Raw genomic sequence first — 6,000 nt, 5'->3', positions numbered from 1 at the left:
CTAACTATTGGGAAAATGCAAATCAAAACTATAATGAGGTATCACCTCACACCGGTTAGAATGGGCATCTTCAGAAAATCTACAAACAATAAGTGCTGGAGAGGGTGTGGAGAAAAGGGAACCCTCTCGCACTGTTGGTGGGAATGTAAATTGATACAGCCACTATGGAGAACAGCATGGAGGTTCCTTAAAAAACTAAAAATAGCATTACCGTATGACCCAGCAATCCCACTACTGGGCATATACCCTGAGAAAACCATAATTCAAAAAGACACATGTACTCCAATGTTCACTGTAGCACTATGTACAATAGCCAGGACATGGAAGCAACCTAAATGTGGATAAAGAAGGTGTGGCACATATATACAATGGACTATTACTCAGCCATAAAAAGGAACAAAATGAGGTCATTTGTAGAAATGTGGATGGACCTAGAGTCTGTCATACAGGGTGAAGTAAGTCAGAAAGAGAAAAACAAATATTGTACATTAACGCATATATGTGGAAGCTAGAAAAATGGTAAAGATGAACCAGTTTGCAGGACAGGAATAGAGATGCAGATGTAGAGAACGGACTCACGGACACGGGGGGAAGGGGTGCTGGGATGAATTGGGAGACTTACATTGACATATATACACTACCATGTGTAAAATAGATAGCTAGTGGAAACCTGCTGTAGTGCTCTGTGACGACCTAGATGGGTGGGATGGAGGGGGAGGGAGGGAGGTCCAAGAGGGAGGGGATATATGTATACATATAGCTGATTCACTTCACTGTACAGCATAAACTAACACAACATGTAAAGTAATTATACTCCAATTAAAAAAGAAACATATGGGCAAGACTAAACTATAGGGTTTAGGGATGCACACTTGAGTGATAAAACCACAAATAAATGCAAGGACCAGATTACTATAAAAGTCAGGATAGTGCTTACCTCTGGAGATAGGGAGGAACTGTGTTGGGATGAGGCGCATGGAGGAGTTACAGGGGAGGCTGGCACTCCTATTTCTTAATTTGGGTGGTAGTTATAAGGGTATTCACTGTATAATAATTCACTAAGTCACACATTTGTTTGAGTTGGTTTTCTGTAGCTGTGTTTAATTTTACAATATAAATTTTTTTAAAAAAAGAGTTAACGGCTATGGTTTTGTTCTCTAGGTTAATTATTTGGTCTTGATAAATAAGAAACTCTCCCCAAAACAAGGGCTTCTTTGATTTCTCTGGGAACGAAGCCATAAGAACTAGTGTCCAGCCATGATCACTGAATTTAGCACACAGTAGAGCTCACTAAATTTTTGTTGCATGAATCTATGAATCAGTGAGTCAATAGATAATACAAACACTCCATACTCTAAAACATTCTGCACACTTCTACTCTTCTATAGATGACTCTTCCAGCTAGAAAAATCTTCAGGAGCTCTCTATGACATGTAGGAAATGCTTATGCTTCTCAGCTTCACATTCCAGCCCCTTTTCCAGAAACTGATCAGTCTTTCCGATCTTACCACAGCTACTTACTCAAATGCTCCAGTCCAGCCAAACAGGTCTACTTTTAGAATTCTATGTCCTACTTTTTTCCTGTTTCCCCTGCTCCCATACCTTCTCTGGTAGCTTTCCCCAATACTAGTGGACACTTAGCCCTTGCTTGCACTGGTATTGTGAGAGAACATTTTACCTTTATTTGTTTTGAGTCTGCTAATATACTCTATATTTCTTAAGTCTGGAACAGCGACTAACACTTTTAAAAAATTATTACAGAAAGCCTACCACATTTTGTGCGTAAGAGGCTCCCAACCAATATTTGTCAATTGGCTGGTTAAGTTGGCGGGTGGATGAATGGATGGATAGACAGAAGAATGGGTCAAATTATCATATACTTGAAAGCACTCAGTGGCTATTGACAGACTGAAGATATGTAAGTTTATATTCAATAAGGGCAGAATTACAAGGGTCTATTTGATCCTGGAAAAGATCCTGGCCAGAGGATCTCTGGTCAACTATGGGCAGTTATAGATGTTGAGTGTCTGGAGACTGAGATGCTGAAATGAAAAAAGTGAACGCTGAGAATGAATGGAAGAAACTACAGATAAACTTCCTTTCACTCACAGCTTTGTCTACATCTGGATCTATCTGTGGTGGGGCACACATTTAAATACTGAAACTTTAAGCAAAAATTTCAAAAGTCCCACTCTATATACTTTTTAAAAAATCTCTATACAAAAATCACGGCAAGTTTGGGGTTGGGCGGGACTACGGATTGGGTTGGTTGAGAGCTCTTTTTGTCCTAAAATCTAGGTATAAGCAATTATGATGAAAAATTAGAGTCCCAAGCCTTCAGTTATAAAGGTGACATCTGCATAAAGAAGGAAAGGGAAGGTCCCTGAAATGTGTCAGCTGTCCCAGAGAGCCCTGAACTGAAAGAAATCCCTGTTCTGGTCAGAATGCCAGGCTAGAGAGTGGCCTGGTGCCCAGGGTCTGCTTCTTCTGGTTCCCTCCTTCCAGCTAACCACAGGCCTGCCCTCCTTTTAAAGGAATGGTTCCAGGGAGAAATCTTCAAGGACTAGACAGATTGGAAAGGATAAATGAATGGGAGTCTGTAACCTGAGATGTCAGCAAGTATAAATAAACAGAATTAGAGGTGAAAAGAATGGGAACCTCCAGAAGCTACAAACTTCTTTCCCCTCGTGCTCAGGCATTTTCCCTCCAAGATAGCCTGGAAAGAAGAGAAAGGCTCTCTCATGGATTGGATGCCTTCTGTATCATGAGAACTGCTTTAATTGCTTCCATACATGTAATTTTATTTAACCCTCCCCCTCAACTTGCAAGGAAAGGGTTATCTTCCCTGTTTTACTGATGATGAAAACAAAGATTCAAAGAGATTAAGACTTGGCCAAGGCCACACACCTAGTAAGTGTCAAAACCAGGATTCAAACCTATGTTTCTTTTTCCTCCAAAGCCCTGCCCACTACACCACTAGCGGAAACAGAATCTTAGCATGTTTTAGCTGAAAGATGACCTCACCATCATGCCCATTTCACAGATGAAGAACCTGAGGTGAGTAAGGAGAAGCAACTTGCCCAATGACCTTCAATGACCCAGGCTTTCTCATTTCCAGATAGGAACTCGCAATCACTTGTATCCACCAGGGTCCTACAAGAATGGCACACTCAAGTAGGGGCATTAGAGGAGAGCATAATGAAGGGATTGTTAAAAGCAAGGGCACATTTAAAGGAAGCCAACAAAGGCTGGTGATGCATTCCAGGTGCAGCAGTTGCAGGGGGGCCAGGACCACCTCTGTGCCTGAAGGGACGAGGCTAAGGCCCCAAACCCAGAGAAACCCGTAGCTGAGCCTTAAGCTATAGTTCGAGAGCTCTGAACTTCAGAAGAGAAAGCCACTGCCAGTCTGCAGCCTGCCCTCTCTCTCTCCTCCAGCCTCTCATAAGGTGCCTCTCATAAGCTGGACCATCCGGAAAGCCGGAAAAATAGGGAATTCCCAGGCTGTGGCTTCCAGGGGTCAGAGCAAGACGGACAAAGGAGGATAATGGACCTAGAGGGGGAAATGAAGACTTTTGTACACACTGCTACACAGGGATGCTTCTCTGAAACTCGGTCCCTGGGAAGAGTCCTACCTCAGCAGGTCAAAGACAACAAAAACCATGTAAGTGTTCCCTCCTAGTCCATGTGGGGTCAGGAAGGCTCAGCACGGAGAACTCTAGGGCAGCTAACAGCACAGAGCTGGATTTCCCACTGCCTGCTGCAGGGGTATTACCTTAATTTGGCCAACCTGTCTGTGATAAAGGGGAGAGAAGCCCTGCCCAAACCTCCTTGGGATCAAAGGCATGACCTTGGAATTCTTGGACTTTGGTACCTAGGTCAGTACTGGTGTTCACAGGGAGAGTTACTGGTGTTTCAGGTGAGCTTTTGTGGGTATTTGAGAATTAAAAATAGGAGAAAGTAGGGTTGGGACTGGCTGTGTGCAAGAGCATATGTGCTGTCTACCAGTGCTTGGAAGTCAGGGCCACTTTTAAAATAAAGATAATCTTATCACTTCTTGGCCTTTTGGCTAAGATCAAGTGTAGTATCTGTTCTTATCCATTTAAATAAAGGCAATCCCAAAATGAAGGCAGTTTAGGCATCTTGGAAAGGCACATTCCTCTTATCTATGCCTTTAGCACAGGCATCCTTGCTTTAATACTACATCTCTCCCTCAACACACATGCACGTGCATACACACACATCAACACACACACACACACACACCATGCCACATCAGGTCTCTCAAGCCCAAACCAGCCTTCCATCCCCTTCTTAAGTTTCAACCCCAGCTTCCACTGAGCCCCCCTCCTCACCCTGATTTGGTCATATTTCCTATTTAGTTTAAATCAACAGTCTGATTTTATCAACAATAATGCTTTATGGAGGTTTATTTCTTCAAACAGACTGTGCTCCTCTTTGCTATAAAGTTAATTTTATGTTCTTTGTTCACTTTCCTAATCTGCAAATTACCTCCTCCCGTTCCCTGATTACTTACATTGGAAAAACAAGCCCCTTTTTGCTTCCAGTTTGAATATTCTCTGCCTTATCTTGATGGCCCTAATCTCTCTCCCCCGACTGGCCTCTCAAGGCAGCGGTAAGTGGTAAGTAACCGGCGGGGCACAGCTGCCCGCCAGCACAAACCCTGTGCAGCAGTGAGCCAGTCAGGCCTGCGTGCCTTGCTCCTCCACTGGCCTTTTTTTCCCAATCCTTTTTCTCAAAGTGTGGGAAGAGGCTCAGTTGCAGCAGGGAGGATTAGAAATTCTGGGATCCACTCCATGCTCTCAGAAAGTGCTAGTGGGAAGACGGAGAACTTCCGACACTCAGAGAAACAAGGACAAATGCTTCGGAGGCTGACATTTGGCTGATACTGCATGAAAAATGACCTGACTCTTTTGTTGGAAACGCCTGAAGGGGGAGGGGCTGCAAAAGGAAGAGCTCACTGGGAATGGAGGGAAAACAGAATCAGTTCTTACATGATCAGGATTTTTAAAGAGGATGGGGAAGAGATGACCTGGCTGTCAGAAATGTCAAAGAGAGTTAAGTGTGTTTGTAATTGCACAGAGGGAAGGGAGAAAGTGAAATGGGGAAAGACCAAGGAATTGACAAAAAATTAAAAAGACAGAGCTGGAAGGGATATTAGCAAACCTCATGCTTTACGAATGAGAACACTGGGGTCCCAAGACCAGACACCAAGTTCTAACAACAGGAAAAGAGTGATGATATCGATGATAATAATAATGGCAAGCGATATTTGCTTACTGTTATTTATCCAACCAGTTCACCCTCTTACTGTTGTTTAGCACATGCCATGTTCATTTCCATCTCCGGGCTTCTAGGTTCCCAATAACAATAAAAGCTAATATTTATTATGTGGTGTGTGCCGGACACTGCCTAAAGGCTTTACATGTCTTATCACATTTAATCTTCCAAAACAAATTCCAGGAGGTAAGTATAGTTATCATCTACATTTTACAAGTGGAAAAAAGTGAGGCACACAGAGATTCATAACTTGGTGAAGGTGACAGGTAGGAAGATGGAGCCAGGATTCAACCAGGTCTGTCAATCTCCTGAGCCACATTCAAAAAATATTTGTGGAATGAATATATGACCCAAATTTGTATATTTTTCACACAAACCTCGCTCCAGTTTTAGTCCCAATGCTCTAATTTTCTGGGGGACATTGTACCTCTCCAGGCTTCCTGATTTCTGGGGCAAAGTCATCTTCTGATACTATAGGCTGGGCCAGAGATAGGGTAACTCTTTCCGTAAAGGGCTAAATAGGAAATATTTTAGGCTTTGCAGACCACATCCTTTCTCTGTCACGCGTTCTTCTTTGTTTTTTTTTAAACAATCCTTTAAAAATGTAAAAAATCATTCTTAGCTTGAGAGCTCCCTCTGACCCCTGTTCTAGGCCCCCAAACCTTGGAGTCATGCTTAAAATGTCCCTCTCCCACCACCTGT

At 43.0% G+C, this 6,000-nt stretch overlaps 1 pseudogene; it reads left to right on the top strand.

The window, feature by feature from the left end:
- The first annotated feature begins 4,046 nt into the window (after positions 1-4,046).
- LOC133091635 (U2 spliceosomal RNA) lies at positions 4,047-4,189 on the top strand (annotated as a pseudogene).
- Positions 4,190-6,000: the final 1,811 nt, after the last annotated feature.

The sequence above is a fragment of the Eubalaena glacialis genome, chromosome 4 (genome assembly GCF_028564815.1).
Source record: "Eubalaena glacialis isolate mEubGla1 chromosome 4, mEubGla1.1.hap2.+ XY, whole genome shotgun sequence".
NCBI classification, from domain to species: Eukaryota; Metazoa; Chordata; class Mammalia; order Artiodactyla; family Balaenidae; genus Eubalaena; species Eubalaena glacialis.
This window is presented reverse-complemented; position numbering and strand designations above follow the sequence as displayed.